The following is a 24,520-nucleotide window of genomic DNA, read 5'->3' as shown; positions in this document are numbered from 1 at the left end:
AATCAGCCACCCTGCGTCTCCCAGGTGAGTGTTTCAGGCCTATGAGCCACTAATATAAATCTCGCCTGATTGAGCGCTGATCGAGCAAGTGTGCTTGAATCCAAGAGGCATGCTCCTCTGGCTCAAGAGCTAGCAGGCCCTTCAGTGCTTCTGGTTGGGAAGTCTAAGGTGCAAGGGTCCATGACTAGCAGCGGGTTACAACTACCAGAAAGGGTCTGCTTTTCACATCAGTCCCCTAGTTCAGCTCACTGGCACAGGGCATTTTGACTACCTCTTGCCTTGCTAGAGACAAACAAAAAATCCTTGACAGAAAACATCAATTGCTATGGCACGCTTAGAGAGAGAGAGCCTCCAAATGGCCCTGCTTTTCTGAAAGACGCTGCAGAAGATGTTTCAAATGACTATGCAGCGGCAGTCTAGTTGGTATAGGGGTATGATTCTCGCTTCGGGTGTGAGAGGACCTCGGTTCAAATCCCAGACAAACCCCTACCTTTATAGGTTCAGTCTGTGTTTCAAACAGGAGTGTTTCTGCTTTTCACTCTTGTAAGATGTCATGTTGCAATGCAATACATGCTTTATACTGGCGTCGAGACGGTTCAGCATCATGAAGGTATGCGAGATTTCTTTGCAACTGCTTTTCTGTGCTGGAGCAGCAGTGCTCGTAGGAACATTAAATGCACAGTGCTTCTCCATGGTAATTTCGGGTCCAGTTCTGAAATCACCTCTTGGAATGAAAGTGATCCCAGTTCCTTTCTTCCAAGGGAAGAGATCGTGTTCCGGAAGGCTCAGCTTTGAGCGTCATGAACATTGGCCCTCATCCTTGCATCCCAGTCCAATGCATAGCCACATAAAGCAAGCAGGTGTGTCTGTTTCCATAGTGTGGTGGTTCCAGTACAATGCATAGCCACATGAAGCAAGCCGGCAAGTGTGTCTGCTTGTGTAGTGTAGTGGTTATCATGCGCACCTCACATGCGAAAGGTCCCTGGTTCGAGTCGCTGGGCTTTTTCACAGTATTTGCATTTCCTGCCTCACCTGACAGGCAAGCTGAGATAAAAGAGACTGTGTCTATCCCTCACCATCGTGAGGTACTACGCTCCTGGGGCATCTGTCACAGCTCACCAAGAGGAGTTGCGCCAGCTTACGGCAGTCAGTTGCTCACTGTTTGACCTTTGCAATGAAGCCTGAGCCTACAGCATTCAAGCCAGCCAAGGAAGGAAGGTACGAGAGCGAAAATAGCTTTCCTGCCCTCACCAAGAACACACACCTTGAGCAAATAAAGTGCCAGACTTACAAGGCCCTATCGCCACCGGAGCATCACTTTTAGTGACGCCCCGGTGGCACTATGCACTGCGCGGTATTTACAAGATGGCGTTCAGCCACTTTTTGTGGCTTAACACCACCTTGTAAATACGGCCCCTTAGCACGCAGCGCATTCCCTGGAAGGGGCGTGCAATGGGTGTTGTTGGGAGTGTGCCACAGCAACACCATAGCATTTTGATGCTGCTCCAGATTTAGGAGTTGGCGTAAATCTGCGTCAGCGCCAAAATCCAACGCCATCCCAGGGGTGTCGTTAGAGTGGCGCACTGAGGAGAAATGTTTTCATTTCTCCTTGTTTTTGCTCTTTCTATGTGTGATGCATTCTGCAGCACACATAGAAGTAAGAGCAAATCACCATTGAAGATTTTTTTTTTGGGCAGGAAGGTGTCCCTTCCTGCACAAAAACAATTTCCCCCTCAACGCAGTCATCCTTGTACCATGGTGCAAGAACGGCTGCGTTGGCGCAGGGGGAAGCACAGGGGTGCGCTGTATTCTACTAAATACGGCGCTTTCCTGCATTTTGAAAATGACGGCACGTGGGGCTTGCAAATTTGGCACAGCGTCGCGCTTAGTCATTTTCTTGTAAATCTGGGCCAAAATGTCTAAAGGATAGAGGCTTTTTATGTCATGTTCGATGAAGACCATGCAAATGACTCTAGTCGTACTGCAAAAGAGAGCACCATGTGCAGTTTCTTGCTTTGGGATGTAGTCTCCCACTCTCTGTCACCAATCCTCCGAGCAGGGTCGGAGCCTTGGCATTTCTGTGCCCAGGCTCGTTGGTCTAGGGGTATGATTCTCGCTTAGGGTGCGAGAGGTCCCGGGTTCAAATCCCGGACGAGCCCATTTTAGCGGAAAACAATCAAATCCTGCTCAAAATACACAACCCCTCAACATTTCTCATTTTACTCGAAGCATTGTTGCGCAAAACATATTTTTTGCCTCAGGCGAAAAATGGATTTCAATGCCTTGGCTTCCTTCCTGCTTGCTCTCAGTGCGCCCTGTGTGATGATTTCACAGGCTCTCCTTCCTGGCATTTAGGCATCAGATATTTGTCTGTCTCTGCCCGCAGCTATGGGATTTTTCAGGACGTCTGAGTGTATGCATGCTGGCCGACACCGCTGCAATTTTCACACTTACCCCTCGCATTCCGAGCAACTGCTGATAAAGTATAGAGGAAATCGTGCAAACATATGAGGGGAACTGTGCTCCTTCAGTCAAATCAGCAAGCTTGTTTCTGTAGTGTAGTGGTTATCACGTTCGCCTCACACGCGAAAAGTCCCCGGTTTGAGACCGGGCAGAAACACTTGGCAGCAGCAGCTTTTGTGTTTGCTCCCTAAAACCTCAGTCTCTCTCAATGCACACTTAGACAGAAATGACCTTTAAAAACTTGTGACCTGTGTAAAACGTGCTTTACTATTGCAGGACGCTAAAAAGTTATCTGCATCCCTCGGTGGTCGTGCATGTGCATTGTTTCTTGTTCTGTTTTTTTTTTTTTTCTTGGCCATGTTATATTGTGGGGCCTTTAAAGCTGTGACTTTGATAGGAACATTGCAAGCGGCAAAATCAACAAGTGCAGACTGAAGAGTCCGACCTGCACACTGTTTTGGCTGTCAGGATGGCCGAGTGGTCTAAGGCGCCAGACTCAAGAGAGCTTGATCTTCAGTGAAGCTGAGCCTTCTGGTCTCTTCATGGAGGCGTGGGTTCAAATCCCACTTCTGACAGGTGTATTTTCTTCCCTTAAATCTTGCTCTGCTTGCAGAGCCAGCTCCTCACACCACTATCTTTGGAAGCTGCTGTGGCATGTGAGGAGAAATCCACCAACCCATCGGCTGGGCCCTCAATCAAAATTCTGTGTATTACTGGAAGGGGCGTCTCAGGCACACCTTCTGTTAGAGCTGCACTTTATGACAGTAACTACCATGCTGGTTTCTACTTAAGCAGTTGATTCTATCATTTGAAGTGAGGCTCTCCTGCCACCTTTTGGGTAAAGAAGACTCTGCCCCTGCAACAACACAGGCAGACAAGCTCAAACTAGGTTTCTTGGTTAGGTGGGCGGAGCATATTGGCAATGGTGCCTCCTCGTGACTTGCAATTTACATGAAGAAGACAGAGAGGCAGCTGGGAGTAGGCAGTACCCATGAACCCCTGAACACTGTCTTGCGACTAGCACACAATTCTGAAATGAGGCGGGGGAAAGGAGGTGATTTCCCCATCAAGGGCCATTCCGGGAAATCAGCCACCCTGCGTCTCCCAGGTGAGTGTTTCAGGCCTATGAGCCACTAATATAAATCTCGCCTGATCGAGCCTGATTGAGCGCTGACCGAGCAAGTGTGCTTGAATCCAAGAGGCATGCTCCTCTGGCTCAAGAGCTAGCAGGCCCTTCAGTGCTTCTGGTTGGGAAATCTAAGGTGCAAGGGTCCATGACTAGCAGCGGGTTACAACTACCAGAAAGGGTCTGCTTTTCACATCAGTCCCCTAGTTCAGCTCACTGGCACAGGGCATTTTGACTACCTCTTGCCTTGCTAGAGACAAACAAAAAATCCTTGACAGAAAACATCAATTGCTATGGCACGCTTAGAGAGAGAGAGCCTCCAAATGGCCCTGCTTTTCTGAAAGACGCTTCAGAAGATGTTTCAAATGACTATGCAGCGGCAGTCTAGTTGGTATAGGGGTATGATTCTCGCTTCGGGTGTGAGAGGACCTCGGTTCAAATCCCAGACAAACCCCTACCTTTATAGGATCAGTCTGTGTTTTAAACAGGAGTATTTCTGCTTTTCACTCTTGTAAGATGTCATGTTGCAATGCAATACATGCTTTATACTGGCGTCGAGACGGTTCAGCATCATGAAGGTATGCGAGATTTCTTTGCAACTGCTTTTCTGTGCTGGAGCAGCAGTGCTCGTAGGAACATTAAATGCACAGTGCTTCTCCATGGTAATTTCGGGTCCAGTTCTGAAATCACCTCTTGGAATGAAAGTGATCCCAGTTCCTTTCTTCCAAGGGAAGAGATTGTGTTCCGGAAGGCTCAGCTTTGAGCGTCATGAACATTGGCCCTCATCCTTGCATCCCAGTCCAATGCATAGCCACATAAAGCAAGCAGGTGTGTCTGTTTCCATAGTGTGGTGGTTCCAGTACAATGCATAGCCACATGAAGCAAGCCGGCAAGTGTGTCTGCTTGTGTAGTGTAGTGGTTATCATGCGCACCTCACATGCGAAAGGTCCCTGGTTCGAGTCGCTGGGCTTTTTCACAGTATTTGCATTTCCTGCCTCACCTGACAGGCAAGCTGAGATAAAAGAGACTGTGTCTATCCCTCACCATCGTGAGGTACTACGCTCCTGGGGCATCTGTCACAGCTCACCAAGAGGAGTTGCGCCAGCTTACGGCAGTCAGTTGCTCACTGTTTGACCTTTGCAATGAAGCCTGAGCCTACAGCATTCAAGCCAGCCAAGGAAGGAAGGTACGAGAGCGAAAATAGCTTTCCTGCCCTCACCAAGAACACACACCTTGAGCAAATAAAGTGCCAGACTTACAAGGCCCTATCGCCACCGGAGCATCAATTTTAGTGACGCCCCGGTGGCACTATGCACTGCGCGGTATTTACAAGATGGCGTTCAGCCACTTTTTGTGGCTTAACACCACCTTGTAAATACGGCCCCTTAGCACGCAGCGCGTTCCCTGGAAGGGGCGTGCAATGGGTGTTGTTGGGAGTGTGCCACAGCAACACCATAGCATTTTGATGCTGCTCCAGATTTAGGAGTTGGCGTAAATCTGCGTCAGCGCCAAAATCCAACGCCATCCCAGGGGTGTCGTTAGAGTGGCGCACTGAGGAGAAATGTTTTCATTTCTCCTTGTTTTTGCTCTTGCTATGTGTGATGCATTCTGCAGCACACATAGAAGTAAGAGCAAATCACCATTGAAGATTTTTTTTTTGGGCAGGAAGGTGTCCCTTCCTGCACAAAAACAATTTCCCCCTCAACGCAGTCATCCTTGTACCATGGTGCAAGAACGGCTGCGTTGGCGCTCAGCAGCTAATTTAGAGCTGGCGCAGGGGGAAGCACAGGGGTGCGCTGTATTCTACTAAATACGGCGCTTTCCTGCATTTTGAAAATGACGGCACGTGGGGCTTGCAAATTTGGCACAGCGTCGCGCTTAGTCATTTTCTTGTAAATCTGGGCCAAAATGTCTAAAGGATAGAGGCTTTTTATGTCATGTTCGATGAAGACCATGCAAATGACTCTAGTCGTACTGCAAAAGAGAGCACCATGTGCAGTTTCTTGCTTTGGGATGTAGTCTCCCACTCTCTGTCACCAATCCTCCGAGCAGGGTCGGAGCCGTTGCATTTCTGTGCCCAGGCTCGTTGGTCTAGGGGTATGATTCTCGCTTAGGGTGCGAGAGGTCCCGGGTTCAAATCCCGGACGAGCCCATTTTAGCGGAAAACAATCAAATCCTGCTCAAAATACACAACCCCTCAACATTTCTCATTTTACTCGAAGCATTGTTGCGCAAAACATATTTTTTGCCTCAGGCGAAAAATGGATTTCAATGCCTTGGCTTCCTTCCTGCTTGCTCTCAGTGCGCCCTGTGTGATGATTTCACAGGCTCTCCTTCCTGGCATTTAGGCATCAGATATTTGTCTGTCTCTGCCCGCAGCTATGGGATTTTTCAGGACGTCTGAGTGTATGCATGCTGGCCGACACCGCTGCAATTTTCACACTTACCCCTCGCATTCCGAGCAACTGCTGATAAAGTATAGAGGAAATCGTGCAAACATATGAGGGGAACTGTGCTCCTTCAGTCAAATCAGCAAGCTTGTTTCTGTAGTGTAGTGGTTATCACGTTCGCCTCACACGCGAAAAGTCCCCGGTTTGAGACCGGGCAGAAACACTTGGCAGCAGCAGCTTTTGTGTTTGCTCCCTAAAACCTCAGTCTCTCTCAATGCACACTTAGACAGAAATGACCTTTAAAAACTTGTGACCTGTGTAAAACGTGCTTTACTATTGCAGGACGCTAAAAAGTTATCTGCATCCCTCGGTGGTCGTGCATGTGCATTGTTTCTTGTTCTGTTTTTTTTTTTTTTTCTTGGCCATGTTATATTGTGGGGCCTTTAAAGCTGTGACTTTGATAGGAACATTGCAAGCGGCAAAATCAACAAGTGCAGACTGAAGAGTCCGACCTGCACACTGTTTTGGCTGTCAGGATGGCCGAGTGGTCTAAGGCGCCAGACTCAAGAGAGCTTGATCTTCAGTGAAGCTGAGCCTTCTGGTCTCTTCATGGAGGCGTGGGTTCAAATCCCACTTCTGACAGGTGTATTTTCTTCCCTTAAATCTTGCTCTGCTTGCAGAGCCAGCTCCTCAGACCACTATCTTTGGAAGCTGCTGTGGCATGTGAGGAGAAATCCACCAACCCATCGGCTGGGCCCTCAATCAAAATTCTGTGTATTACTGGAAGGGGCGTCTCAGGCACACCTTCTGTTAGAGCTGCACTTTATGACAGTAACTACCATGCTGGTTTCTACTTAAGCAGTTGATTCTATCGTTTGAAGTGAGGCTCTCCTGCCACCTTTTGGGCAAAGAAGACTCTGCCCCTGCAACAACACAGGCAGACAAGCTCAAACTAGGTTTCTTGGTTAGGTGGGCGGAGCATATTGGCAATGGTGCCTCCTCGTGACTTGCAATTTACATGAAGAAGACAGAGAGGCAGCTGGGAGTAGGCAGTACCCATGAACCCCTGAACACTGTCTTGCGACTAGCACACAATTCTGAAATGAGGCGGGGGAAAGGAGGTGATTTCCCCATCAAGGGCCATTCCGGGAAATCAGCCACCCTGCGTCTCCCAGGTGAGTGTTTCAGGCCTATGAGCCACTAATATAAATCTCGCCTGATCGAGCCTGATTGAGCGCTGACCGAGCAAGTGTGCTTGAATCCAAGAGGCATGCTCCTCTGGCTCAAGAGCTAGCAGGCCCTTCAGTGCTTCTGGTTGGGAAATCTAAGGTGCAAGGGTCCATGACTAGCAGCGGGTTACAACTACCAGAAAGGGTCTGCTTTTCACATCAGTCCCCTAGTTCAGCTCACTGGCACAGGGCATTTTGACTACCTCTTGCCTTGCTAGAGACAAACAAAAAATCCTTGACAGAAAACATCAATTGCTATGGCACGCTTAGAGAGAGAGAGCCTCCAAATGGCCCTGCTTTTCTGAAAGACGCTTCAGAAGATGTTTCAAATGACTATGCAGCGGCAGTCTAGTTGGTATAGGGGTATGATTCTTGCTTCGGGTGTGAGAGGACCTCGGTTCAAATCCCAGACAAACCCCTACCTTTATAGGTTCAGTCTGTGTTTTAAACAGGAGTATTTCTGCTTTTCACTCTTGTAAGATGTCATGTTGCAATGCAATACATGCTTTATACTGGCGTCGAGACGGTTCAGCATCATGAAGGTATGCGAGATTTCTTTGCAACTGCTTTTCTGTGCTGGAGCAGCAGTGCTCGTAGGAACATTAAATGCACAGTGCTTCTCCATGGTAATTTCGGGTCCAGTTCTGAAATCACCTCTTGGAATGAAAGTGATCCCAGTTCCTTTCTTCCAAGGGAAGAGATTGTGTTCCGGAAGGCTCAGCTTTGAGCGTCATGAACATTGGCCCTCATCCTTGCATCCCAGTCCAATGCATAGCCACATAAAGCAAGCAGGTGTGTCTGTTTCCATAGTGTGGTGGTTCCAGTACAATGCATAGCCACATGAAGCAAGCCGGCAAGTGTGTCTGCTTGTGTAGTGTAGTGGTTATCATGCGCACCTCACATGCGAAAGGTCCCTGGTTCGAGTCGCTGGGCTTTTTCACAGTATTTGCATTTCCTGCCTCACCTGACAGGCAAGCTGAGATAAAAGAGACTGTGTCTATCCCTCACCATCGTGAGGTACTACGCTCCTGGGGCATCTGTCACAGCTCACCAAGAGGAGTTGCGCCAGCTTACGGCAGTCAGTTGCTCACTGTTTGACCTTTGCAATGAAGCCTGAGCCTACAGCATTCAAGCCAGCCAAGGAAGGAAGGTACGAGAGCGAAAATAGCTTTCCTGCCCTCACCAAGAACACACACCTTGAGCAAATAAAGTGCCAGACTTACAAGGCCCTATCGCCACCGGAGCATCACTTTTAGTGACGCCCCGGTGGCACTATGCACTGCGCGGTATTTACAAGATGGCGTTCAGCCACTTTTTGTGGCTTAACACCACCTTGTAAATACGGCCCCTTAGCACGCAGCGCGTTCCCTGGAAGGGGCGTGCAATGGGTGTTGTTGGGAGTGTGCCACAGCAACACCATAGCATTTTGATGCTGCTCCAGATTTAGGAGTTGGCGTAAATCTGCGTCAGCGCCAAAATCCAACGCCATCCCAGGGGTGTCGTTAGAGTGGCGCACTGAGGAGAAATGTTTTCATTTCTCCTTGTTTTTGCTCTTGCTATGTGTGATGCATTCTGCAGCACACATAGAAGTAAGAGCAAATCACCATTGAAGATTTTTTTTTTGGGCAGGAAGGTGTCCCTTCCTGCACAAAAACAATTTCCCCCTCAACGCAGTCATCCTTGTACCATGGTGCAAGAACGGCTGCGTTGGCGCTCAGCAGCTAATTTAGAGCTGGCGCAGGGGGAAGCACAGGGGTGCGCTGTATTCTACTAAATACGGCGCTTTCCTGCATTTTGAAAATGACGGCACGTGGGGCTTGCAAATTTGGCACAGCGTCGCGCTTAGTCATTTTCTTGTAAATCTGGGCCAAAATGTCTAAAGGATAGAGGCTTTTTATGTCATGTTCGATGAAGACCATGCAAATGACTCTAGTCGTACTGCAAAAGAGAGCACCATGTGCAGTTTCTTGCTTTGGGATGTAGTCTCCCACTCTCTGTCACCAATCCTCCGAGCAGGGTCGGAGCCGTTGCATTTCTGTGCCCAGGCTCGTTGGTCTAGGGGTATGATTCTCGCTTAGGGTGCGAGAGGTCCCGGGTTCAAATCCCGGACGAGCCCATTTTAGCGGAAAACAATCAAATCCTGCTCAAAATACACAACCCCTCAACATTTCTCATTTTACTCGAAGCATTGTTGCGCAAAACATATTTTTTGCCTCAGGCGAAAAATGGATTACAATGCCTTGGCTTCCTTCCTGCTTGCTCTCAGTGCGCCCTGTGTGATGATTTCACAGGCTCTCCTTCCTGGCATTTAGGCATCAGATATTTGTCTGTCTCTGCCCGCAGCTATGGGATTTTTCAGGACGTCTGAGTGTATGCATGCTGGCCGACACCGCTGCAATTTTCACACTTACCCCTCGCATTCCGAGCAACTGCTGATAAAGTATAGAGGAAATCGTGCAAACATATGAGGGGAACTGTGCTCCTTCAGTCAAATCAGCAAGCTTGTTTCTGTAGTGTAGTGGTTATCACGTTCGCCTCACACGCGAAAAGTCCCCGGTTTGAGACCGGGCAGAAACACTTGGCAGCAGCAGCTTTTGTGTTTGCTCCCTAAAACCTCAGTCTCTCTCAATGCACACTTAGACAGAAATGACCTTTAAAAACTTGTGACCTGTGTAAAACGTGCTTTACTATTGCAGGACGCTAAAAAGTTATCTGCATCCCTCGGTGGTCGTGCATGTGCATTGTTTCTTGTTCTGTTTTTTTTTTTTTTTCTTGGCCATGTTATATTGTGGGGCCTTTAAAGCTGTGACTTTGATAGGAACATTGCAAGCGGCAAAATCAACAAGTGCAGACTGAAGAGTCCGACCTGCACACTGTTTTGGCTGTCAGGATGGCCGAGTGGTCTAAGGCGCCAGACTCAAGAGAGCTTGATCTTCAGTGAAGCTGAGCCTTCTGGTCTCTTCATGGAGGCGTGGGTTCAAATCCCACTTCTGACAGGTGTATTTTCTTCCCTTAAATCTTGCTCTGCTTGCAGAGCCAGCTCCTCAGACCACTATCTTTGGAAGCTGCTGTGGCATGTGAGGAGAAATCCACCAACCCATCGGCTGGGCCCTCAATCAAAATTCTGTGTATTACTGGAAGGGGCGTCTCAGGCACACCTTCTGTTAGAGCTGCACTTTATGACAGTAACTACCATGCTGGTTTCTACTTAAGCAGTTGATTCTATCGTTTGAAGTGAGGCTCTCCTGCCACCTTTTGGGCAAAGAAGACTCTGCCCCTGCAACAACACAGGCAGACAAGCTCAAACTAGGTTTCTTGGTTAGGTGGGCGGAGCATATTGGCAATGGTGCCTCCTCGTGACTTGCAATTTACATGAAGAAGACAGAGAGGCAGCTGGGAGTAGGCAGTACCCATGAACCCCTGAACACTGTCTTGCGACTAGCACACAATTCTGAAATGAGGCGGGGGAAAGGAGGTGATTTCCCCATCAAGGGCCATTCCGGGAAATCAGCCACCCTGCGTCTCCCAGGTGAGTGTTTCAGGCCTATGAGCCACTAATATAAATCTCGCCTGATCGAGCCCTGACCGAGCAAGTGTGCTTGAATCCAAGAGGCATGCTCCTCTGGCTCAAGAGCTAGCAGGCCCTTCAGTGCTTCTGGTTGGGAAATCTAAGGTGCAAGGGTCCATGACTAGCAGCGGGTTACAACTACCAGAAAGGGTCTGCTTTTCACATCAGTCCCCTAGTTCAGCTCACTGGCACAGGGCATTTTGACTACCTCTTGCCTTGCTAGAGACAAACAAAAAATCCTTGACAGAAAACATCAATTGCTATGGCACGCTTAGAGAGAGAGAGCCTCCAAATGGCCCTGCTTTTCTGAAAGACGCTTCAGAAGATGTTTCAAATGACTATGCAGCGGCAGTCTAGTTGGTATAGGGGTATGATTCTCGCTTCGGGTGTGAGAGGACCTCGGTTCAAATCCCAGACAAACCCCTACCTTTAGAGGTTCAGTCTGTGTTTTAAACAGGAGTATTTCTGCTTTTCACTCTTGTAAGATGTCATGTTGCAATGCAATACATGCTTTATACTGGCGTCGAGACGGTTCAGCATCATGAAGGTATGCGAGATTTCTTTGCAACTGCTTTTCTGTGCTGGAGCAGCAGTGCTCGTAGGAACATTAAATGCACAGTGCTTCTCCATGGTAATTTCGGGTCCAGTTCTGAAATCACCTCTTGGAATGAAAGTGATCCCAGTTCCTTTCTTCCAAGGGAAGAGATTGTGTTCCGGAAGGCTCAGCTTTGAGCGTCATGAACATTGGCCCTCATCCTTGCATCCCAGTCCAATGCATAGCCACATAAAGCAAGCAGGTGTGTCTGTTTCCATAGTGTGGTGGTTCCAGTACAATGCATAGCCACATGAAGCAAGCCGGCAAGTGTGTCTGCTTGTGTAGTGTAGTGGTTATCATGCGCACCTCACATGCGAAAGGTCCCTGGTTTGAGTCGCTGGGCTTTTTCACAGTATTTGCATTTCCTGCCTCACCTGACAGGCAAGCTGAGAAAAAAGAGACTGTGTCTATCCCTCACCATCGTGAGGTACTACGCTCCTGGGGCATCTGTCACAGCTCACCAAGAGGAGTTGCGCCAGCTTACGGCAGTCAGTTGCTCACTGTTTGACCTTTGCAATGAAGCCTGAGCCTACAGCATTCAAGCCAGCCAAGGAAGGAAGGTACGAGAGCGAAAATAGCTTTCCTGCCCTCACCAAGAACACACACCTTGAGCAAATAAAGTGCCAGACTTACAAGGCCCTATCGCCACCGGAGCATCACTTTTAGTGACGCCCCGGTGGCACTATGCACTGCGCGGTATTTACAAGATGGCGTTCAGCCACTTTTTGTGGCTTAACACCACCTTGTAAATACGGCCCCTTAGCACGCAGCGCGTTCCCTGGAAGGGGCGTGCAATGGGTGTTGTTGGGAGTGTGCCACAGCAACACCATAGCATTTTGATGCTGCTCCAGATTTAGGAGTTGGCGTAAATCTGCGTCAGCGCCAAAATCCAACGCCATCCCAGGGGTGTCGTTAGAGTGGCGCACTGAGGAGAAATGTTTTCATTTCTCCTTGTTTTTGCTCTTGCTATGTGTGATGCATTCTGCAGCACACATAGAAGTAAGAGCAAATCACCATTGAAGATTTTTTTTTTGGGCAGGAAGGTGTCCCTTCCTGCACAAAAACAATTTCCCCCTCAACGCAGTCATCCTTGTACCATGGTGCAAGAACGGCTGCGTTGGCGCTCAGCAGCTAATTTAGAGCTGGCGCAGGGGGAAGCACAGGGGTGCGCTGTATTCTACTAAATACGGCGCTTTCCTGCATTTTGAAAATGACGGCACGTGGGGCTTGCAAATTTGGCACAGCGTCGCGCTTAGTCATTTTCTTGTAAATCTGGGCCAAAATGTCTAAAGGATAGAGGCTTTTTATGTCATGTTCGATGAAGACCATGCAAATGACTCTAGTCGTACTGCAAAAGAGAGCACCATGTGCAGTTTCTTGCTTTGGGATGTAGTCTCCCACTCTCTGTCACCAATCCTCCGAGCAGGGTCGGAGCCGTTGCATTTCTGTGCCCAGGCTCGTTGGTCTAGGGGTATGATTCTCGCTTAGGGTGCGAGAGGTCCCGGGTTCAAATCCCGGACGAGCCCATTTTAGCGGAAAACAATCAAATCCTGCTCAAAATACACAACCCCTCAACATTTCTCATTTTACTCGAAGCATTGTTGCGCAAAACATATTTTTTGCCTCAGGCGAAAAATGGATTACAATGCCTTGGCTTCCTTCCTGCTTGCTCTGAGTGCGCCCTGTGTGATGATTTCACAGGCTCTCCTTCCTGGCATTTAGGCATCAGATATTTGTCTGTCTCTGCCCGCAGCTATGGGATTTTTCAGGACGTCTGAGTGTATGCATGCTGGCCGACACCGCTGCAATTTTCACACTTACCCCTCGCATTCCGAGCAACTGCTGATAAAGTATAGAGGAAATCGTGCAAACATATGAGGGGAACTGTGCTCCTTCAGTCAAATCAGCAAGCTTGTTTCTGTAGTGTAGTGGTTATCACGTTCGCCTCACACGCGAAAAGTCCCCGGTTTGAGACCGGGCAGAAACACTTGGCAGCAGCAGCTTTTGTGTTTGCTCCCTAAAACCTCAGTCTCTCTCAATGCACACTTAGACAGAAATGACCTTTAAAAACTTGTGACCTGTGTAAAACGTGCTTTACTATTGCAGGACGCTAAAAAGTTATCTGCATCCCTCGGTGGTCGTGCATGTGCATTGTTTCTTGTTCTGTTTTTTTTTTTTTTTCTTGGCCATGTTATATTGTGGGGCCTTTAAAGCTGTGACTTTGATAGGAACATTGCAAGCGGCAAAATCAACAAGTGCAGACTGAAGAGTCCGACCTGCACACTGTTTTGGCTGTCAGGATGGCCGAGTGGTCTAAGGCGCCAGACTCAAGAGAGCTTGATCTTCAGTGAAGCTGAGCCTTCTGGTCTCTTCATGGAGGCGTGGGTTCAAATCCCACTTCTGACAGGTGTATTTTCTTCCCTTAAATCTTGCTCTGCTTGCAGAGCCAGCTCCTCACACCACTATCTTTGGAAGCTGCTGTGGCATGTGAGGAGAAATCCACCAACCCATCGGCTGGGCCCTCAATCAAAATTCTGTGTATTACTGGAAGGGGCGTCTCAGGCACACCTTCTGTTAGAGCTGCACTTTATGACAGTAACTACCATGCTGGTTTCTACTTAAGCAGTTGATTCTATCGTTTGAAGTGAGGCTCTCCTGCCACCTTTTGGGCAAAGAAGACTCTGCCCCTGCAACAACACAGGCAGACAAGCTCAAACTAGGTTTCTTGGTTAGGTGGGCGGAGCATATTGGCAATGGTGCCTCCTCGTGACTTGCAATTTACATGAAGAAGACAGAGAGGCAGCTGGGAGTAGGCAGTACCCATGAACCCCTGAACACTGTCTTGCGACTAGCACACAATTCTGAAATGAGGCGGGGGAAAGGAGGTGATTTCCCCATCAAGGGCCATTCCGGGAAATCAGCCACCCTGCGTCTCCCAGGTGAGTGTTTCAGGCCTATGAGCCACTAATATAAATCTCGCCTGATCGAGCCTGATCGAGCGCTGACCGAGCAAGTGTGCTTGAATCCAAGAGGCATGCTCCTCTGGCTCAAGAGCTAGCAGGCCCTTCAGTGCTTCTGGTTGGGAAATCTAAGGTGCAAGGGTCCATGACTAGCAGCGGGTTACAACTACCAGAAAGGGTCTGCTTTTCACATCAGTCCCCTAGTTCAGCTCACTGGCACAGGGCATTTTGACTACCTCTTGCCTTGCTAGAGACAAACAAAAAATCCTTGACAGAAAACATCAATTGCTATGGCACGCTTAGAGAGAGAGAGCCTCCAAATGGCCCTGCTTTTCTGAAAGACGCTTCAGAAGATGTTTCAAATGACTATGCAGCGGCAGTCTAGTTGGTATAGGGGTATGATTCTCGCTTCGGGTGTGAGAGGACCTCGGTTCAAATCCCAGACAAACCCCTACCTTTAGAGGTTCAGTCTGTGTTTTAAACAGGAGTATTTCTGCTTTTCACTCTTGTAAGATGTCATGTTGCAATGCAATACATGCTTTATACTGGCGTCGAGACGGTTCAGCATCATGAAGGTATGCGAGATTTCTTTGCAACTGCTTTTCTGTGCTGGAGCAGCAGTGCTCGTAGGAACATTAAATGCACAGTGCTTCTCCATGGTAATTTCGGGTCCAGTTCTGAAATCACCTCTTGGAATGAAAGTGATCCCAGTTCCTTTCTTCCAAGGGAAGAGATTGTGTTCCGGAAGGCTCAGCTTTGAGCGTCATGAACATTGGCCCTCATCCTTGCATCCCAGTCCAATGCATAGCCACATAAAGCAAGCAGGTGTGTCTGTTTCCATAGTGTGGTGGTTCCAGTACAATGCATAGCCACATGAAGCAAGCCGGCAAGTGTGTCTGCTTGTGTAGTGTAGTGGTTATCATGCGCACCTCACATGCGAAAGGTCCCTGGTTCGAGTCGCTGGGCTTTTTCACAGTATTTGCATTTCCTGCCTCACCTGACAGGCAAGCTGAGATAAAAGAGACTGTGTCTATCCCTCACCATCGTGAGGTACTACGCTCCTGGGGCATCTGTCACAGCTCACCAAGAGGAGTTGCGCCAGCTTACGGCAGTCAGTTGCTCACTGTTTGACCTTTGCAATGAAGCCTGAGCCTACAGCATTCAAGCCAGCCAAGGAAGGAAGGTACGAGAGCGAAAATAGCTTTCCTGCCCTCACCAAGAACACACACCTTGAGCAAATAAAGTGCCAGACTTACAAGGCCCTATCGCCACCGGAGCATCACTTTTAGTGACGCCCCTGTGGCACTATGCACTGCGCGGTATTTACAAGATGGCGTTCAGCCACTTTTTGTGGCTTAACACCACCTTGTAAATACGGCCCCTTAGCACGCAGCGCGTTCCCTGGAAGGGGCGTGCAATGGGTGTTGTTGGGAGTGTGCCACAGCAACACCATAGCATTTTGATGCTGCTCCAGATTTAGGAGTTGGCGTAAATCTGCGTCAGCGCCAAAATCCAACGCCATCCCAGGGGTGTCGTTAGAGTGGCGCACTGAGGAGAAATGTTTTCATTTCTCCTTGTTTTTGCTCTTGCTATGTGTGATGCATTCTGCAGCACACATAGAAGTAAGAGCAAATCACCATTGAAGATTTTTTTTTTGGGCAGGAAGGTGTCCCTTCCTGCACAAAAACAATTTCCCCCTCAACGCAGTCATCCTTGTACCATGGTGAAAGAACGGCTGCGTTGGCGCTCAGCAGCTAATTTAGAGCTGGCGCAGGGGGAAGCACAGGGGTGCGCTGTATTCTACTAAATACGGCGCTTTCCTGCATTTTGAAAATGACGGCACGTGGGGCTTGCAAATTTGGCACAGCGTCGCGCTTAGTCATTTTCTTGTAAATCTGGGCCAAAATGTCTAAAGGATAGAGGCTTTTTATGTCATGTTCGATGAAGACCATGCAAATGACTCTAGTCGTACTGCAAAAGAGAGCACCATGTGCAGTTTCTTGCTTTGGGATGTAGTCTCCCACTCTCTGTCACCAATCCTCCGAGCAGGGTCGGAGCCGTTGCATTTCTGTGCCCAGGCTCGTTGGTCTAGGGGTATGATTCTCGCTTAGGGTGCGAGAGGACCCGGGTTCAAATCGCGGACGAGCCCATTTTAGCGGAAAACAATCAAATCCTGCTCAAAATACACAACCCCTCAACATTTCTCATTTTACTCGAAGCATTGTTGCGCAAAACATATTTTTTGCCTCAGGCGAAAAATGGATTACAATGCCTTGGCTTCCTTCCTGCTTGCTCTCAGTGCGCCCTGTGTGATGATTTCACAGGCTCTCCTTCCTGGCATTTAGGCATCAGATATTTGTCTGTCTCTGCCCGCAGCTATGGGATTTTTCAGGACGTCTGAGTGTATGCATGCTGGCCGACACCGCTGCAATTTTCACACTTACCCCTCGCATTCCGAGCAACTGCTGATAAAGTATAGAGGAAATCGTGCAAACATATGAGGGGAACTGTGCTCCTTCAGTCAAATCAGCAAGCTTGTTTCTGTAGTGTAGTGGTTATCACGTTCGCCTCACACGCGAAAAGTCCCCGGTTTGAGACCGGGCAGAAACACTTGGCAGCAGCAGCTTTTGTGTTTGCTCCCTAAAACCTCAGTCTCTCTCAATGCACACTTAGACAGAAATGACCTTTAAAAACTTGTGACCTGTGTAAAACGTGCTTTACTATTGCAGGACGCTAAAAAGTTATCTGCATCCCTCGGTGGTCGTGCATGTGCATTGTTTCTTGTTCTGTTTTTTTTTTTTTTTCTTGGCCATGTTATATTGTGGGGCCTTTAAAGCTGTGACTTTGATAGGAACATTGCAAGCGGCAAAATCAACAAGTGCAGACTGAAGAGTCCGACCTGCACACTGTTTTGGCTGTCAGGATGGCCGAGTGGTCTAAGGCGCCAGACTCAAGAGAGCTTGATCTTCAGTGAAGCTGAGCCTTCTGGTCTCTTCATGGAGGCGTGGGTTCAAATCCCACTTCTGACAGGTGTATTTTCTTCCCTTAAATCTTGCTCTGCTTGCAGAGCCAGCTCCTCAGACCACTATCTTTGGAAGCTGCTGTGGCATGTGAGGAGAAATCCACCAACCCATCGGCTGGGCCCTCAATCAAAATTCTGTGTATTACTGGAAGGGGCGTCTCAGGCACACCTTCTGTTAGAGCTGCACTTTATGACAGTAACTACCATGCTGGTTTCTACTTAAGCAGTTGATTCTATCGTTTGAAGTGAGGCTCTCCTGCCACCTTTTGGGCAAAGAAGACTCTGCCCCTGCAACAACACAGGCAGACAAGCTCAAACTAGGTTTCTTGGTTAGGTGGGCGGAGCATATTGGCAATGGTGCCTCCTCGTGACTTGCAATTTACATGAAGAAGACAGAGAGGCAGCTGGGAGTAGGCAGTACCCATGAACCCCTGAACACTGTCTTGCGACTAGCACACAATTCTGAAATGAGGCGGGGGAAAGGAGGTGATTTCCCCATCAAGGGCCATTCCGGGAAATCAGCCACCCTGCGTCTCCCAGGTGAGTGTTTCAGGCCTATGAGCCACTAATATAAATCTCGCCTGATCGAGCGCTGATCGAGCAAGTGTGCTTGAATCCAAGAGGAATGCTCCTCTGGCTCAAGAGCTAGCAGGCCCTTCAGTGCTTCTGGTTGGGAAGTCTAAGGTGCAAGGGTCCATGACTTGCAGCGGGATACAACTACCAGAAAGGGTCTGCTTTTCACATCAGTGCCCTAGTTCAGCTCACTGGCACAGGGCATTTTGACTACCTCTTGCCTTGCTAGAGACAAACAAAAAATCCTTGACAGAAAACATCAATTGCTATGGCACGCTTAGAGAGAGAGAGCCTCCAAATGGCCCTGCTTTTCTGAAAGACGCTTCAGAAGATGTTTCAAATGACTATGCAGCGGCAGTCTAGTTGGTATAGGGGTATGATTCTCGCTTCGGGTGTGAGAGGACCTCGGTTCAAATCCCAGACAAACCCCTAACTTTATAGGTTCAGTCTGTGTTTTAAACAGGAGTGTTTCTGCTTTTCACTCTTGTAAGATGTCATGTTGCAATGCAATACATGCTTTATACTGGCGTCGAGACGGTTCAGCATCATGAAGGTATGCGAGATTTCTTTGCAACTGCTTTTCTGTGCTGGAGCAGCAGTGCTCGTAGGAACATTAAATGCAGTGCTTCTCCATGGTAATTTCGGGTCCAGTTCTGAAATCACCTCTTGGAATGAAAGTGATCCCAGTTCCTTTCTTCCAAGGGAAGAGATCGTGTTCCGGAAGGCTCAGCTTTGAGCGTCATGAACATTGGCCCTCATCCTTGCATCCCAGTCCAATGCATAGCCACATAAAGCAAGCAGGTATGTCTGTTTCCATAGTGTGGTGGTTCCAGTACAATGCATAGCCACATGAAGCAAGCCGGCAAGTGTGTCTGTTTGTGTAGTGTAGTGCTTATCATGCGCACCTCACATGCGAAAGGTCCCTGGTTCGAGTCGCTGGGCTTTTTCACAGTATTTGCATTTCCTGCCTCACCTGACAGGCAAGCTGAGATAAAAGAGACTGTGTCTATCCCTCACCATCGTGAGGTACTACGCTCCTGGGGCATCTGTCACAGCTCACCAAGAGGAGTTGCGCTAGCTTAAGGCAGTCAGTTGCTCACTGTTTGACCTTTGCAATGAAGCCTGAGCCTACAGCATTCAAGCCAGCCAAGGAAGGAAGGTACGAGAGCGAAAATAGCTTTCCTGCACTCACCATGAACACACACCTTGAGCAAATAAAGTGCCAGACTTACAAGGCCCTATCGCCACCGGAGCATCACTTTTAGTGACGCCCCGGTGGCACTATGCACTGCGCGGTATTTACAAGATGGCGTTCAGCCACTTTTTGTGGCTTAACACCACCTTGTAAATACGGCCCCTTAGCACGCAGCGCGTTCCCTGGAAGGGGCGTGCAATGGGTGTTGTTGGGAGTGTGCCACAGCAACACCATAGCATTTTGATGCTGCTCCAGATTTAGGAGTTGGCGTAAATCTGCGTCAGCGCCAAAATCCAACGCCATCCCAGGGGTATCGTTAGAGTGGCGCACTGAGGAGAAATGTTTTCATTTCTCCTTGTTTTTGCTCTTTCTATGTGTGATGCATTCTGCAGCACACATAGAAGTAAGAGCAAATCACCAATGAAGATTTTTTTTTTGGGCAGGAAGGTGTCCCTTCCTGCACAAAAACAATTTCCCCCTCAACGCAGTCATCCTTGTACCATGGTGCAAGAACGGCTGCGTTGGCGCTCAGCAGCTAATTTAGAGCTGGCGCAGGGGGAAGCACAGGGGTGCGCTGTATTCTACTAAATACGGCGCTTTCCTGCATTTTGAAAATGACGGCGCGTGGGGCTTGCAAATTTGGCACAGCGTCGCGCTTAGTCATTTTCTTGTAAATCTGGGCCAAAATGTCTAAAGGATAGAGGCTTTTTATGTCATGTTCGATGAAGACCATGCAAATGACTCTAGTCGTACTGCAGAAGAGAGCACCATGTGCAGTTTCTTGCTTTGGGATGTAGTCTCCCACTCTCTGTCACCAACCCTCCGAGCAGGGTCGGAGCCGTTGCATTTCTGTGCCCAGGCTCGTTGGTCTAGGGGTATGATTCTCGCTTAGGGTGCGAGAGGTCCCGGGTTCAAATCCCAGACGAGCCCATTTTAGCGGAAAACAATCAAATCCTGCTCAAAATACACAACCCCTCAACATTTCTCATTCCACTTGAAGCATTGTTGCGCAAAACATATTTTTTGCCTCAGGCGAAAAATGGATTACAATGCCTTGGCTTCCTTCCTGCTTGCTCTCAGTGCGCCCTGTGTGATGATTTCACAGGCTCTCCTTCCTGGCATTTAGGCATCAGATATTTGTCTGTCTCTGCCCGCAGCTGTGGGATTTTTCAGGACGTTTGAGTGTATGCATGCTGGCCGACACCGCTGCAATTTTCACACTTACCCCTCGCATTCCGAGCAACTGCTGATAAAGTATAGAGGAAATCGTGCAAACATATGAGGGGAACTGTGCTCCTTCAGTCAAGTCAGCAAGCTTGTTTCTGTAGTGTAGTGGTTATCACGTTCGCCTCACACGCGAAAAGTCCCCGGTTCGAGAACGGGCAGAAACACTTGGCAGCAGCAGCTTTTGTGTTTGCTCCCTAAAACCTCAGTCTCTCTCAATGCACACTTAGTCAGAAATGACCTTTAAAAACTTGTGACCTGTGTAAAACGTGCTTTACTATTGCAGGACGCTAAAAAGTTATCTGCATCCCTCGGTGGTCGTGCATGTGCATTGTTTCTTGTTCTGTTTTTTTTTTTTTTCTTGGCCATGTTATATTGTGGGGCCTTTAAAGCTGCGACTTTGATAGGAACATTGCAAGCGGCAAAATCAACAAGTGCAGACTGAAGAGTCCAACCTGCACACTGTTTTGGCTGTCAGGATGGCCGTGTGGTCTAAGGCGCCAGACTCAAGAGAGCTTGATCTTCAGTGAAGCTGAGCCTTCTGGTCTCTTCATGGAGGCGTGGGTTCAAATCCCACTTCTGACAGGTGTATTTTCTTCCCTTAAATCTTGCTCTGCTTGCAGAGCCAGCTCCTCACACCACTATCTTTGGAAGCTGCTGTGGCATGTGAGGAGAAATCCACCAACCCATCGGCTGGGCCCTCAATCAAAATTCTGTGTATTACTGGAAGGGGCGTCTCAGGCACACCTTCTGTTAGAGCTGCACTTTATGACAGTAACTACCATGCTGGTTTCTACTTAAGCCGTTGATTCTATCGTTTGAAGTGAGGCTCTCCTGCCACCTTTTGGGCAAAGAAGACTCTGCCCCTGCAACAACACAGGCAGACAAGCTCAAACTAGGTTTCTTGGTTAGGTGGGCGGAGCATATTGGCAATGGTGCCTCCTCGTGACTTGCAATTTACATGAAGAAGACAGAGAGGCAGCTGGGAGTAGGCAGTACCCATGAACCCCTGAACACTGTCTTGCGACTAGCACACAATTCTAAAATGAGGCGGGGGAAAGGAGGTGATTTCCCCATCAAGGGCCATTCCGGGAAATCAGCCACCCTGCGTCTCCCAGGTGAGTGTTTCAGGCCTATGAGCCACTAATATAAATCTCGCCTGATCGAGCCCTGATCGAGCAAGTGTGCTTGAATCCAAGAGGCATGCTCCTCTGGCTCAAGAGCTAGCAGGCCCTTCAGTGCTTCTGGTTGGGAAGTCTAAGGTGCAAGGGTCCATGACTTGCAGCGGGTTACAACTACCAGAAAGGGTCTGCTTTTCACATCAGTGCCCTAGTTCAGCTCACTGGCACAGGGCATTTTGACCACCTCTTGCCTTGCTAGAGACAAACAAAAAATCCTTGACAGAAAACATCAATTGCTGTGGCACGCTTAGAGAGAGAGAGCCTCCAAATGGCCCTGCTTTTCTGAAAGACGCTTCAGAAGATGTTTCAAATGACTATGCATCGGCAGTCTAGTTGGTATAGGGGTATGATTCTTGCTTCGGGTGTGAGAGGACCTCGGTTCAAATCCCAGACAAACCCCTACCTTTATAGGTTCAGTCTGTGTTTTAAACAGGAGTGTTTCTGCTTTTCACTCTTGTAAGATGTCATGTTGCAATGCAATACATGCTTTATACTGGCGTCGAGACGGTTCAGCATCATGAAGGTATGCGAGATTTCTTTACAACTGCTTTTCTGTGCTGAGGCAGCAGTGCTCGTAGGAACATTAAATGCACAGTGCTTCTCCATGGTAATTTCGGGTCCAGTTCTGAAATCACCTCTTGGAATGAAAGTGATCCCAGTTCCTTTCTTCCAAGGGAAGAGATCGTGTTCCGGAAGGCTCAGCTTTGAGCGTCATGAACATTGGCTCTCATCCTTGCATCCCAGTCCAATGCATAGCCACATAAAGCAAGCAGGTGTGTCTGTTTCCATAGTGTGGTGGTTCCAGTACAATGCATAGCCACATGAAGCAAGCCGGCAAGTGTGTCTGTTTGTGTAGTGTAGTGGTTATCAAGCGCACCTCACATGCGAAAGGTCCCTGGTTCGAGTTGCTGGGCTTTTTCAGAGTATTTGCATTTCCTGCCTCACCTGACAGGCAAGCTGAGATAAAAGAGACTGTGTCTATCCCTCACCATCGTGAGGTACTACGCTCCTGGGGCATCTGTCACAGCTCACCAAGAGGAGTTGCGCCAGCTTACGGCAGTCAGTTGCTCACTGTTTGACCTTTGCAATGAAGCCTGAGCCTACAGCATTCAAGCCAGCCAAGGAAGGAAGCTACGAGAGCGAAAATAGCTTGCCTGCCCTCACCAAGAACACACGCCTTGAGCAAATAAAGTGCCAGACTTACAAGGCGCTATCGCCACCGGAGCATCACTTTTAGTGACGCCCCGGTGGCACTATGCACTGCGCGGTATTTACAAGATGGCGTTCAGCCACGTTTTGTGGCTTAACACCACCTTGTAAATACGGCCCCTTAGCACGCAGCGCGTTCCCTGGAAGGGGCGTGCAATGGGTGTTGTTGGGAGTGTGCCACAGTAACACCATAGCATTTTGATGCTGCTCCAGATTTAGGAGTTGGCGTAAATCTGCGTCAGCGCCAAAATCCAACACCGTCCCAGGGGTGTCGTTAGAGTGGCGCACTGAGGAGAAATGTTTTCATTTCTCCTTGTTTTTGCTCTTTCTATGTGTGATGCATTCTGCAGCACACATAGAAGTAAGAGCAAATCACCATTGAAGAATTTTTTTTTGGGCAGGAAGGTGTCCCTTCCTGCACAAAAACAATTTCCCCCTCAACGCAGTCATCCTTGTACCATGGTGCAAGAACGGCTGCGTTGGCGCTCAGCAGCTAATTTAGAGCTGGCGCAGGGGGAAGCACAGGGGTGCGCTGTATTCTACTAAATACTGCGCTTTCCTGCATTTTGAAAATGACGGCACGTGGGGCTTGCAAATTTGGCACAGCGTCGCGCTTAGTCATTTTCTTGTAAATCTGGGCCAAAATGTCTAAAGGATAGAGGCTTTTTATGTCATGTTCGATGAAGACCATGCAAATGACTCTAGTCGTACTACAGAAGAGAGTACCATGTGCAGTTTCTTGCTTTGGGATGTAGTCTCCCACTCTGTGTCACCAATCCTCCGAGCAGGGTCGGAGCCGTTGCATTTCTGTGCCCAAGCCCGTTGGTCTAGGGGTATGATTCTCGCTTAGGGTGTGAGAGGTCCCGGGTTCAAATCCCGGACAAGCCCATTTTAGCCGAAAACAATCAAATCCAGCTCAAAATACACAACCCCTCAACATTTCTCATTCCACTCGAAGCATTGTTGCGCAAAACATATTTTTTGCCTCAGGCGAAAAATGGATTACAATGCCTTGGCTTCCTTCCTGCTTGCTCTCAGTGCGCCCTATGTGATGATTTCACAGGCTCTCCTTCCTGGCATTTAGGCATCAGATATTTGTCTGTCTCTGCCCACAGCTGTGGGATTTTTCAGGACGTCTGAGTGTATGCATGCTGGCTGACACCGCTGCAATTTTCACACTTACCCCTCGCATTCCGAGCAACTGCTGATAAAGTATAGAGGAAATCGTGCAAACATATGAGGGGAACTGTGCTCCTTCAGTCAAACCAGCAAGCTTGTTTCTGTATTGTAGTGGTTATCACGTTCGCCTCACACGCGAAAGGTCCCCGGTTCGAGACTGGGCAGAAACACTTGGCAGCAGCAGCTTTTGTGTTTGCTCCCTAAAACCTCAGTCTCTCTCAATGCACACTTAGACAGAAATGACCTTTAAAAACTTGTGACCTGTGTAAAACGTGCTTTACTATTGCAGGACGCTAAAAAGTTATCTGCATCCCTCGGTGGTCGTGCATGTGCATTGTTTCTTGTTCTGTTTTTTTTTTTTTCTTGCCCATGTTATATTGTGGGGCCTTTAAAGCTGTGACTTTGATAGGAACATTGCAAGCGGCAAAATCAACAAGTGCAGACTGAAGAATCCGACCTGCACACTGTTTTGGCTGTCAGGATGGCCGAGAGGTCTAAGGCGCCAGACTCAAGAGAGCTTGATCTTCAGTGAAGCTGAGCCTTCTGGTCTCTTCATGGAGGCGTGGGTTCAAATCCCACTTCTGACAGGTGTATTTTCTTCCCTTA

General features: G+C 48.6%; 5 non-coding genes across 5 annotated transcripts; all 5 read left to right on the top strand.

Annotated features, from left to right (window-relative positions):
• Window positions 1-2,087: 2,087 nt before the first annotated feature.
• Window positions 2,088-2,159, top strand: TRNAP-AGG (transfer RNA proline (anticodon AGG)). Its single transcript has one exon. It is a non-coding gene; the product is annotated as a tRNA-Pro (tRNA).
• Window positions 2,160-5,669: 3,510 nt separating this feature from the next.
• On the top strand, window positions 5,670-5,741 carry TRNAP-AGG (transfer RNA proline (anticodon AGG)). The gene has a single exon. It is a non-coding gene; the product is annotated as a tRNA-Pro (tRNA).
• Window positions 5,742-9,252: 3,511 nt separating this feature from the next.
• On the top strand, window positions 9,253-9,324 carry TRNAP-AGG (transfer RNA proline (anticodon AGG)). Its single transcript has one exon. It is a non-coding gene; the product is annotated as a tRNA-Pro (tRNA).
• A 3,501-nt stretch (window positions 9,325-12,825) lies between these two features.
• Window positions 12,826-12,897, top strand: TRNAP-AGG (transfer RNA proline (anticodon AGG)). The gene has a single exon. It is a non-coding gene; the product is annotated as a tRNA-Pro (tRNA).
• A 7,082-nt stretch (window positions 12,898-19,979) lies between these two features.
• Window positions 19,980-20,051, top strand: TRNAP-AGG (transfer RNA proline (anticodon AGG)). The gene has a single exon. It is a non-coding gene; the product is annotated as a tRNA-Pro (tRNA).
• The last annotated feature ends 4,469 nt before the right edge of the window (window positions 20,052-24,520 follow it).

The sequence above is a fragment of the Pleurodeles waltl genome, unplaced genomic scaffold, assembly GCF_031143425.1.
Source record: "Pleurodeles waltl isolate 20211129_DDA unplaced genomic scaffold, aPleWal1.hap1.20221129 scaffold_72, whole genome shotgun sequence".
Classification (NCBI taxonomy): Eukaryota; Metazoa; Chordata; class Amphibia; order Caudata; family Salamandridae; genus Pleurodeles; species Pleurodeles waltl.
Note: the sequence above shows the minus strand (reverse complement) of the source record. Positions and strands in the feature narration are given on the sequence as shown.